The sequence below is a fragment of the Passer domesticus genome, chromosome 7, assembly GCF_036417665.1.
Source record: "Passer domesticus isolate bPasDom1 chromosome 7, bPasDom1.hap1, whole genome shotgun sequence".
Classification (NCBI taxonomy): Eukaryota; Metazoa; Chordata; class Aves; order Passeriformes; family Passeridae; genus Passer; species Passer domesticus.
In genome coordinates, this window is record NC_087480.1 from 13,339,488 (window position 1) to 13,351,950 (window position 12,463).

Here is a 12,463-nt window from a genome sequence, read left to right on the forward strand (position 1 = left end):
CCCACAATCAAATCACCTATATAATCTTAAAAATAAGCTACCTCTTCCTCCAAAAGCAATATAAGGAATGAAAATGAAAACATGCAAAATATAGAGAGGAATAAAGGGATGGAAGCAGCTTGTATTCACTTGAAATAATTTCATATTAATATGAAGGGGATAATATATTTTTAGATTTCTTCAGATTGCATTTTCTTTTATTTGACAGAATAAAACAGGATCTGCTGCCTGGAAATATCACAGAAACATCTTGGAAGTCTAGTGAATAGAGAATTTTGGCAATAGCAAGAGCAAAAGCAAAGAAAAACACTTAACTGAATCTTTTTAAAGCCTAACTCCCCTCCTTTTCTTTGGGTTTTGCCAGTTGTAAGAAAGGAGTTTTCCAAGGTGTGCTACTCTCAGTCTTTCAAGGAAGACATATATAAATACCTAGGAAAAAACATAGAAAGTGAAGATTGTTCAGTTAAAATCCAATTTAAGTTTAATTTTCATATGGCTACCAATATTTCAGCTGCAATTCTTTTAATAACAATCAAAGGAGCCTCACTCCTACTGAGTACTACTTTCTTATAAAGGGAGCTGGACATATTTGGAGACCAAAGCTAAAGTTAAAGATGCAGGATTGTTTCTTCTCTGTGAAAATTATTTATTTAATATTTTTTCACCTCTTCAAGCAACAGAATGAAATTGCACTCTCCTCTGCAAGTGGTAGAGACAAAATACTTAAAAATGATTGATGTGGCCAAAGTGTGTTGATATGTTACTTCAGGGTAGTGAACTTCCCTGGAAATGGCAGCTGCTGCCCCAGGCTGTGTTTCTGATCACCCCTGCAGCCTGTGTCCCCGGGCAGCCCTGCAGGACTGGGATGTGGGAGGGAGGCTGGGTGCTGCCAGTCCACAGAGCCTCCCAGGGACAGCACCAAGCACTGACCTGTGCTGGGCTGTGTGTGCAGATCCCTCTGAATTTCTTCATATGGAAAGGTGCAGGCAGCTCTGCACAGCCAGACTGAATGAACTGAGACATTCCTTTCTCAGCAGAGAGGTGTTTTCCCGTTTCCAGCATTAAGGCACCAGCTGGAGGAAGCATTGACTTAACTCCCTTTAGGAGACACCTGTGGGATTAGCTCAAAGGAGTGAGAGTTCAATGCCATGACAAAGAATTACACGCCCATACCCATGGAAAAAGCATTTTGATACAGCCAAAATAAGGAAATAAAATCAATATATTGAGATCCTTATATAGGGCTCCCACCTGCAGACTTGTCTGGTGCCAGCCTGTGAGTCTGAATGAGAAGAATTCAGATTCCTCCTACTCTTCCGCTTTCTAAAACATACAGGGAAGAACCTATGTAAGATGTACAGGAAAGACCATTGTTCATGCTGAGAAAGGACTGGAGTTTTCTTTAAAAGCCCCTGCCAGGCTGGGTTGTGAATCCAGGTTTAGAATCCTGCCACCTATCCCAATTTGTCGTGGATAAGTAGAATGCAACCCACTTGAAAAAGAGAAGCAATAGTCTTTTTTATTGAGGCAAGATAGGAATTTGTCAGAGTTCAATAAGGTAGATGGACTTTAACACAATTTAACAGTGGTTTGACTAGATTTAATAAGCACAGTGGCAAGGGTCACTTTATTAATTACTGCATGGAAATTGGTTAGAATGGTTCAACAGAGACCAGATATGCAAAGAATAAGGAAGACCCTCACACTGAGTCATGAGTTTCAGACAGGACCCCCTAAAACTTCTAAAATCCTTATGGAGCCTGGGTGCAGCTGGATCCAATCTTTGTGTCAGACCTGGACAATGGCTAATGTCTGATGTAATTGTCTGTATAAAGTTTATAATAATCAATATTGATGCAATCCATGAATAGCTAAAATAGGCTGAAATTGAATTAATTTGGTAAAAACTTGAGAAGCTGATTTTCTCCAAAAGGCGTAAGAGTGAATTTTGGGCTGCCAGCACCTGGTTCATACCTGAGCAATGACCAGAGGCAGGAAAGGGGTGACATCTGTGTCCTTGCTTCTCTGGTGGAGCTTCACTCCTGTGAAACAGAGACATTTCTGAGAGGGACAGACTGTGTCTGGATCCACAATCAATGAGAGCTATAGCACTCTGATATGGAGCTTTGGGATATGTCCTTCCTCCACCAGAAACATAAAATTGGTTGGAAAAGAGAAAAAGGAAAGGCACTATTTTAAGGCTGATGGAAGGAATTAAAGTTCATGTCTGTTAAAAAATCTTGTAAGAGATATGGTCAAAACATGTCTACTGATGGTAGACCTGAGTCTGACTGTGCTTAGCTCAGCTTGAAGAGAAATTTGGGAGTGGGCTATCATCTCTCCTGCACCTTACAAAGAGGCAGGCACAAGCTCTCTAAAACAGGAAAACCACAGGAAAATATTATGTAAATCCAGTGTCATGTAGCTCCCTATCCCCCTGGGAAATTTTAGCTATATTCCCTAAGTAAAATCATCACTTATTTAGCACAGCTCACTGCATTTCCTCAAGAGGTAGAGGGCTGAAAAGCACAGAGCCTGAAGTCTGTGCTGGCCCTCTGCAGTAGTTCACTGTGTGGCAGAAAGATTTTCATAACGTCTGCTCAGAGTAAATTACTCCCCTGGCCTTGTATTCCTCATCTAAACTGAGCATTAAATTCAGACTGATTTCATCAGCAAATGAAGGAACAAAACAAGAGAAAAAATGTCAGAAATGCTACAACATGCTTAATTTAATTGGATTTTCTGTTCTGAATCAGGAGAATGAAAGAAACATTAGACAGAACATGCCCAAATGTTAAGGCAGCATGAGCAGCACCATCTGTCACAATATTTCTCTAGTTATTTTTAATCTCTTACATAGTTAAAATTATGTTTTCTTAGTGAGAGGCATTATTGTAGAACATTTATCTGTTATAAACAGACGCTGAAGTATTCATTATCCCCAGGATCCATTAGAAAGAATAAATGACTAGAAGAGAGGTGGTTGTACACTTTTCATGCTCTGCACCACTCGATATTTGATAGAAATGTTGGAATTGTCATATTAGGTCATACTTGAAGGTCTAGTGAGTTTGTAATCCCTCTTCAAAGGTTGCAACCCCCATGTATGTCAGGGGACCTCATGATAAAATATCTTACAGAATAAACTGGCTTGGAGGAAAAGATTCTTCTTAAGCCCTAAGTGGTTACCAGTGGCTGAGCTGAAAGGGAACAAGCAATTTACCCCCTTTTGTTTCTGTAAGTGTGCAAACCCATTTAAATCCCACAGAATTTTTGGCTCAAAGTTCATGAGTGGTCTGACCATCATCACCCTCATGAAAGGGCTGAGAAGAGGCTCAAGTGGGTGCACAGGAACCTCAGAGGGACTGACTCCTGCCCTGGGAGGCCATCCCTGGGCAGCTGGCCACAAGGCATTTGTGGCCAAACAGTGCAAAGCAGCCTTCTCACATGAGTGGTCTGCAGATATATTAGTACAGACATCTAGCTGGGGTGTTCCAGCAGAGCTCCACTGATGTCAGGGATTTGTACCAACTGAGCATCTGATCTGCTCTGTGCACATGCACAGCTTCAAATCTTGCATTTCTCTGCTGTGAAAATTATCAAAGAATAAAAAGCAAATTAAAAGGCTTCTTGAGAGAAGTATTTTTTTTAACACACAGAAAAGTTTCTGTTAGTACAGCTTGGTTTGTTTCAGTCTCCCTAGCTCCTAACTTTTCTCTGGATTTTATGTCAAATTCCTGATTTCTGTAGAATGTGGATTTGTTTCAGATCACCTAATGAAGGTGCCTTTTGACACACACACAAACCAGGAAGCCAAATATTTAAAACAAATTTTCTTTAAGCTGCACTTGAGTGAGTATATCCCTCCAAACAGCCACTGTAGAAGTCCTGGGCTGTTAATCCGAGTGAAGCAGTGACCAGCTCAGTGACCAGCTCTGCCTTGAGCTGACATGTGCTGGCCAGGCAGGGCAGTGGCAGAGCTGGCACAGCTCTGTCCCAGGCAGTTCATTGCAGCTGCTCCCTCTTTGTGCCCTGCTGGAGGGACGTGACCTGTCCTGGCAGCTCCCAGCCTCAGGGAAGAGCTGAGCCCTGGGCTGGGATGGTTGGGAGTGCCAGGTACCTGATTATACAATGCTACAGTTTAATGGGCTGCCACGCTTCCATCGTTACCAAATCTTGTGGGGTTTTTTTATCATGACTCTCACAATATTTGATGTTGTACTCCAAGCTGCAGCATTTGAATATTTGGGGTTTATAGTTAGAGTATTCACAATTATGCACTTTTTCTTTTTTTTTGAGGTAATTTTCTAGCTCCTTAGCTGAGAGGAAAAGCTCAGATTTGTGGCCCTAAAGATACTGTTATCATCTCCAGTTTTGTAAATACTTGCTATAGCCTATATATAATTCCTGCATAAATTGCAGATGCTGTGAGGGATAAAACCCCTCCTCTGGTGGTGATTGCTATATCTCTGTGGACAGCAGTGGCAGCTTAGATGTTAGTTGGTTTGTGCTATGCTGAGTCATGCACCAGGGCTGGCAGAAAAAATTTAAAGTGTCCCAATCCTTTATAAATTTGCTCAGTAGGAACTGGGCACAGGCTCAAACACCTGCTGTTTTAAACGGACAATGCTACAGAGATGGAAATAAAAACATTGGGAACTTGATCTAACATGTCCAGAGGCAAACCTCTCTTCCTTTCTGTGCTTGTTAATCAGTTCCCATGTTTATCCCAGTGGGAAGGAGAGTGCATAGCTGAGACAGCCTCCTGTCCCCACCTGTATGGCAGGAATCCCCTGCTCAAACCAGCCCCCCTGACTCTCCTCAGCTGTCCCAGGAAAGTCAAAGTTTACATAAAGGCAGATTTATTCAGCTCTTTGTGATTTGGGCTACAGTTTCTGCTTACTGTAAACCTGTGGGTAAATAAACACTAAATAGATTTTTTTTGTTGTTGGTTAAAATTATCTTACATCTCTTCAAACAGCTGCTGCTGAAGCTGGGCAGACACAAGTGTGTTTTAAGTCCTGTAGGTATGTGTGCCATGGCATTGACAGAGCTGGGAAACAGCTGAAATGCTGGGAAACACAGGAGCCCAGTGACTGGACCAGAGGGCAAAGGGAAAATGCAAACCCTAAAACCTGTTACTGAAGGTGTGTACTTCATCTTCCTTGTTCTGTTTCCAGAGGTGATGGGATCCACTTGGGAAACTTTTCTCATAGTCAAACCTGCAGTAAAAACATTTATGACTTTAATACATTAAAGAATGGGAGTTTTTTCTTATAACTTTAAACAACATTTATGTTAAGTACTTTAATGTACAACTGTGTGGAAAGACACATTTGGTAACATGCCATCAGTTTCAGAAATAGAAGGACAAAGAAAAGACACCAGAAGGAATGCCCGACCCATCAAGAAAGGCAAAGCAGAAACCAGTTGCAAAATAGCTGCTTTAAAAATCCCTTTTTGGACATTAGGGAATTTAAAGAATCCGTCAAAAAACGCCCCATAAGAAGCTCTGTAAGCATGGCAGCAGTCCGTAAATGTAAGTAACCAGCAAAGAAAAATCTTCTGCTGGGAAGGGGATTTTCCGAATCGTGTTCTTTGCTCCTTTTTTACAAACAGGTTATTTTTTGTTGACACCATGTCTCTTTTATAAGAATTAATATGGATTGCAAACCTAACTAATGTGGATAATGCTTATCCAATTACTGCCTGCAAAACAGTTATGCCACAAATAATCTGGAGAGCAAGCCTGAAACCTTGGCCATGCTGGAGTCAGTGTAATTCTTCTGTGTGCTGAGTGAGGTCAGGATTTGCTTGGAAGCACTTTACAAAGTGCAAAAATGACTACAGTCAGGAAAAGGGAAGGGTTTCTCTTTTCAGGTAAGGGAAAACCACTAAATCCTCTTGGCAAACAAGTGGTCTTAAAATACAAAATAACATTCCTTTGTAGAAGCACCTTTTTAAGTACACAACCAACACTAAAAGACACCAGTTTCACTTCCACATTAATCAGCTAGGCAGGGATTTGTGGGGGAAACAACACTGGGGGAAGTGTCAGTCAGCAGAACAGATGTTGAATGCTGTAAGAGGCTTATATGGAGATTATATTCACAACGTGTTTCAGGAATACATGTAGATTCTGTCTTCAAATTCTATTAGCTGATGAGTGTCCATCAGCTTATGAGCACTAAGACTCATCTTTAGGCTCAGGCCACAGACCCTGCAGAGAAACAGAGCCTGGAAATGAGGAGGCTCCTGCACCTCCAATACCAAGGGTGCCCAGGGAGAAAAAGCTTCATTTAACACACTTGAAGAAGGAGAGGAACATGTCACCTCCCTGCCTGCTGCTGGCACACCACAAGAATCTCTAAGAGCTGGCTGAAGACATATGGAAAGCTTAGAGTGGCAAATACATCAACTTAATACTGGGTATTAACTACTGTGGAAGGTCACCGTGGGAGATGTGAATTTTGAGCAGTGTGAGGTTTAAGAAAAGGGCAGCAGGAACGTGGCCCAGCAGCCACTATTGAAGTCCCAGTGCAAGACAGAAGAGAGATCAGCCATTCTGAATATTAATAGCCTTGAAAAAGCAGGAATACAAGAAATAGCAAAAAAGGGAAGAAGCCAGTTTGCGATTTAGATAAAGAAGTTTAACAGGAGAAAAACAAGGGATGAAAAATAAACTAGTGTCCACTTTCTCACAATAAAAGTGCTGTTTTCCCTCTGCTATGACTTGTTTACATGTTGAAGCCATCAGTTTGAAAAGCAGACCAAACCAGGACTTGTGTTAATTTATTATGCTTTCTCTGCAGAAAGAAAACAGTTTGTTAAATCATAATCTCTCTATCATGGTTTGTCTCTCATTTCACAGTTTAGTCTGATGCTGGAGTTTCATCAGGATGTAGCCCCTGACAAAAAAAAAAAAAAAAAAAAACCACACAAAAAACCAAACCAAACAAAAAATTTCCCTTCCTTATGAATACTGGGCATGGTTCATTTAGATATATTAATCTATGTATTGATATAATGTATTATCATTATATAAGCATTATCTTTCAGTTCCACCGCTCCTCTGTAGCCAGAATGGTCAATGTCTATAGAGGGACTTTATAATGTCTTGTAAGGGCTATTAATTGTAATAAAATAATATTCAGCACCTTGTGAAAGGTACTATTTAATAAAAAAATGCTTAGATTTTGTGATTGTTATTCATGGTGGCAAATTGCAGACAGCTGCTGAAATAATAAATAGATCTGATTCATGTGATTTTCCTTTTTGAATCTCTTTTTTTGCTTGTATCTTCTACTCAGCTTCTTATTCAGCTTTGGCTGATTTCTGTCTTGTTATCTTGAACTACTAAAATTAGACTTTATTCTTGGATCCCATCAACACAATAGACAGATGCAGACCTCTCTTCATCAGCAGCAAAGATATCTTGGGACAAAAGCTCATGAAAACTTTTGTAGAAGTACTGAATACACACATGAAGCATACTTAGACCTAGGTGGTGCTAAACCGTGGGGTTATGTCTGAGTACTTGGGCCCCACTGAATTCAGTCAGGCTCATTATACACTGAGTACCTAAAAAAACACCCCAGCTTGCAGCAAGCACTGAAAAAACAGGAGCAAAGATACTACAAGATACTACAATTGGAAAATATAGCTTATTGGACATAATGGACAGGACAAGGAAATTCGAGGCTGTTATATATATTTATCTGCATAATTTTAGGAGACTTTCTGTAGTGCTTCTCAAGGATAAAGCAAAATATTTCAGTGCTGACTGAAAGACAATGCAGAGCACTTCCTATGAGTAGCTAGTAGTGCTCCAGGGCTCCAGCAGCACTCAGAGTTGTGAGAGCAAGGTGGAAATCTGTGAGTGGATTGGCATAAGCTGCTGAGGAACGTGGAAAGGATGAGGACAGAGTTACTGAGCTGCATTCAGGGTGTCCTTCAGATGTGGATCCTCTATGTGATTTGTGTCCAAGTGCTGTTCAGAAAAGCACTGGAAGGAGCTCATGGGTTACTTTGCAACAGGCCAGGCATTGCTGCATTTAACAAAGTGATACTTAGGGAGTCCTTATTACGTGTACCTCACCATTTTCTGAGTGAAAGATTTATTCTCTTTCTGTATGACATTTAAAAACCTCCTTACTCAGGAAGTGTCTGCAGAAGAACAGCTGCTGTTTTTGCTTTGTGGAAAACAAAGTTGTTGCTAGTTGCACACACAGTTCTATTAACCCATACTTGTCCAGACAGTCAGCTTCCACTGGATTCCATTTCTGCTGAAGCAGAATGGTAACATCCTTTCAGGCTTTATGTTTAATGCATTTTCTGAATTTCATGTTGATGCTGTGCTCCAGCTGAGGCTTTTTCAGACTATACTAAATTCATGAGGTAGAATGACAATGCTTAAGGTTGCTCTGAAGTCCCTGGAAAAACATCCATTAATTTCAATTGCTCATGGTGTAAACCTTTAAAGACGATGGAAACCCACATCAAGAATGGAGAAGGCACTGCTCTTTTGGTGTGTTTTCAAGCTTTCTGTATACTCAGTGCTGTGTCTCTTATTGCTCTGTACAACAAAGGAATGTGCTGCTGCATTTAACAAGAGCTGCTGACCTGATTGCACTTTGCACAGATCTTTGTAAGATCCCTCAGCACTTAGTGAGATATTGATAAGGTGAATTATCTGAAGACCTCCTGTGGGCTCAGGATCCATAACCCTTCTCCAGCTGAGTGTCCTGCCCCAGTGCAGGCTCTGGGGCACTCAGCAGGGTGAGGATCTGCCCCCAGGCACACACAGCAGCCCTCCTTGGCCCCAGGTTACCTCTCCCACCCCAGCAATCCTCAGCTGCTCACAGCAACTGTGCAGCAATAAAATAGCTCGGTGCAGCAAGTGGGTGGACATTATTCCATGTGAAACTGCAAAGGGAACATAATTACTGTAGGCAGAATATAATTACTCAGAGTGGGATCTGGCTTGAGCTTTATGGGCTAAAGCTTTCCTTTAGAGACAAGTACCATGGAGAGTAAAAAACACAACCAGCCTGTGCTTTTGTTTTCGATTTCAGATGGAAGATGGTTAGTTCATGAGCTCTGAACACCGTGATGGGACATTAGTTCATTCATCTGTCGCCTGCATGAGTGCTATTCCATGTTGCACTTTATTGAATGTGTGCAGAGACACTCAGTATTCTCTACAAAGCTTTGCCTGTGAGAGCTGTTCAGGCAGCCCCTGCACCCTGTTCTACTGCAGCTCATCCTCAGCTTCTGCTTTCTGCTTCTTGCCTCCCAGAAAGCAGGAGTCTTCAGAGATACTTTAAGACCATTATCCCAGGGTTTTCTGTTGTTTTTTAAAACTTACATATTATTTTGTATTACCTTGCTCAACTGGCAGACAATATATGTTTTATGCTGGTCATCAGTAAGATACATTATTCAAAATTGCAAAGAAAGAAATGTTTTATTTAAATACATTGAAAGGTTGTATAACTCCAGTTTAAAGGTTTAGTATATTGATAATGTGGCATATTTTCTTCTGATTGCACTGCACTGAGAGTTGTTTTGGTCACAAACACAGAGCCAATTTCCATGAGAAAATTTTGTAAGGAGCTATTGAAGCTGAGCTCTTGTTTTATGCATAGTGCTGAAGCTTTCAATTACTCTTATCATGTTTGGGTTTTGGTAGACTTACTATACAAATTTTTAGTATAAGAGGTGAAAAAGAATATCAGGAAAGACATGTTTTCTGGTCCTAAAGCACACACAGAATCCACGAAAGCTAGACTTGCTGAAAAAATATAGGTATGCAAAAGACATGTGAAACCTTTATGTGGACCTTTGGTAAGTGACTGATTTCACAATCCTGACATTTCTCTGATGTTGATTTTTTTAATGAAACTATATATATATATTCACACACACACACCCCCCTATATATATACGCTTCTGAAAATGTAGTTTTGAAGATTAAAAGGTAATCCCCTTGTTCTAAAATCTTGTTGTCTAATTTGAGGCATGATTAAATACAAGTGGTGAACAAGAGATATTTGGAAACCTGAAAGATGGCATTGGCTCTGGGAGATTGATAGTGGCTGGTGTGGACTAAGGGCTGCCAATTGCAGTGGGGAAACTGAGGCACAGAGAGGGAGGGAGGACACAGCAGTGGGATTAACTACAGACCTGTCCTGGTGCCTCTGTAATCCCACTGCAGTGTTCTATTCTCTTTTCATCTTTTCTTGCTTAAAACAGTTAATTTTTATTAGTCAAAGTAGCACAAGAAAGGGATTTTTCTAGTAAGATAGATAATATTCCTTACAATAAAGCAGTCTTTACAAGAAATATTCTAATTGTCAGTGCAGTTGTCCATTAAACAACAGTTTCCCTGTCACTACTGATTGGAGTTTCTTGATATTGTGGGAAAATAAGTGACTTTAGGCCTGGAATCCTGTGCTGGGCAGGAGGAAAGAAGGAAAAGAGAGAGCGTGATTTTATAATTTATATGATTTATGGCAATGTTTTTCCACATCATCATTTAATTGCTGTGACATTCAGTCCGTGAAAAAAATTGTGTGGGTTTTAACACCTGAAGTCATGAACAGAAATGTGGCTTGGTTTGGTTCTTTTTAGATTTTATTTTGGAGCAAGACAAAAATCAAGATTGGCAGCACCTGGGAAGAACAATCCTTTTCTTAACCACACTAAATATATAACATAGGAAGCAGTTGCAGAAACATCCTTGGAAAAGGCCAAAAAACATGATGGAGGGGACTTTGTCAGGAGAAAAGAAAGAAATTCACTCCTCTGCTGTCCATGTTCCTGATCTCTGTTCGGATTGCTAACAAGGGTGTTGAATGAGTAAGGCCTGCACATTTCTGCCCATCTGTCTGCTAAAGAATATTAACTCATATTGCATGAACCACCACACACTCAACAGATGGTAACAGCTCCCAATCACTTCTAATTTGATTCAGCTTTGGACTGATAACCCAGAGCTCCCATGAAACTTAGAGGCAATCTTTTGTTCGTTGAGCCAATAAAAGTACAAAGCCCTTTAATGCTACCAGTCTTCTGAGCTGTTAGCTGTCATAGACTGTTTCTACCAAACTTTCCTGTTTTATTTTTTTGGCAAAAGAAACAAGCTGAACCGCATTACACTGCGCTGATGGAGATCTGTAAGTGTGAGTGAAATCTTATGGTAGATTCATTTGGTACCTGGAGCAGTGTTCCTCATGTCTGTGGGCATCAGGAACCTGTTCTGGTTTATTTCCATCAGTAATGCCCCCTGTTTCCCTCCACAGCCAGATGTGAGAGTGTCAGAACTTACTGGGTTTCTGTGTAAAATGTGTTCCAGTCTCCTCAACATGGCTGAGAGCAGAGCAGCTCATGAAGTGAACCCCAAACTTCCAAACTGCAGCCAAACTGCTGTGTCTTGCCAGGTGTCATTTTGGTGTCTGCACTGACACAGGACACTGTCACTGGCAAATACCTGGCTTATGCACTGACCCTGGTCCTTGAGAAGGGTTTGCACAGGGTTTCTTGTATTTCATACAAGAAACACACATCAAGTACCTTGTGGCAGCCCAAAAGGGCACATTTGCATACAACAGCACAATTTGGTATTCATGTACCAGCTCTGGTCCCAGGACTGGGTCAATAATGTTCTTGTTTTGGACCCAGTCTCACATGGTGTAAGATATTGGAGACCTACAAAGATGATAACTAGAAATGAATTTGATACCCTTGGTAGAAATCCAAGTATTTAAATGAAGTTACCCATGTTTTTTTGGGGAAAACAAGATAAGAATTAAGTCTCTAAGGTTAATATCCATTATGTCTATGAAGTACTGAAACCTTGAAGATGAGAAAAGCAGCCATTCCTCATAACTGCTTAAATTTCAGACTGTTTAATCTCCTTCTTAAGGAAAAAGTACTGTATTGCAGTGAGCAATATCATCTTCACATTACTTCAAGAATCCTTTGGTGAAGTTCTGTGGTGTATTTATGGGAGGAGCATGCCTGGAACCTGTCAGAAGTAATTTCAGCATCCTCATGGTTACCCCTGCTATCAATTTGGGCCACGGTTTTGGTTGTGAATTAAAGTTTGTCTGAGTTTATAATCTGCTTTTACCAGCCATTACAATGTTGGATAATGAATAGGAAAAAAGATTTCTCTAGACCTATTAGATGGATCTATATTCTATGAAAATAGCACCCCACTTCAAAACACTTTTATCCCTCCAAGAGCTTTTGCATTAATAACATGCCAAGTATAAAGATCATTCAAATGCCTCAAGCAGCCCTTGATATTAAAAAGCCCCATTAGTAGGCTATTAAAAAAAGTAATTCCAGAACTTATGGGCAATCTTAGCATTTCTGGTTTTCTTTAACAGTGAGTTTCAAGGCACCTACTTGAACTTTGGGGGATGTTGCCCTGAGCTCAGACATGGTGCTATTCTGT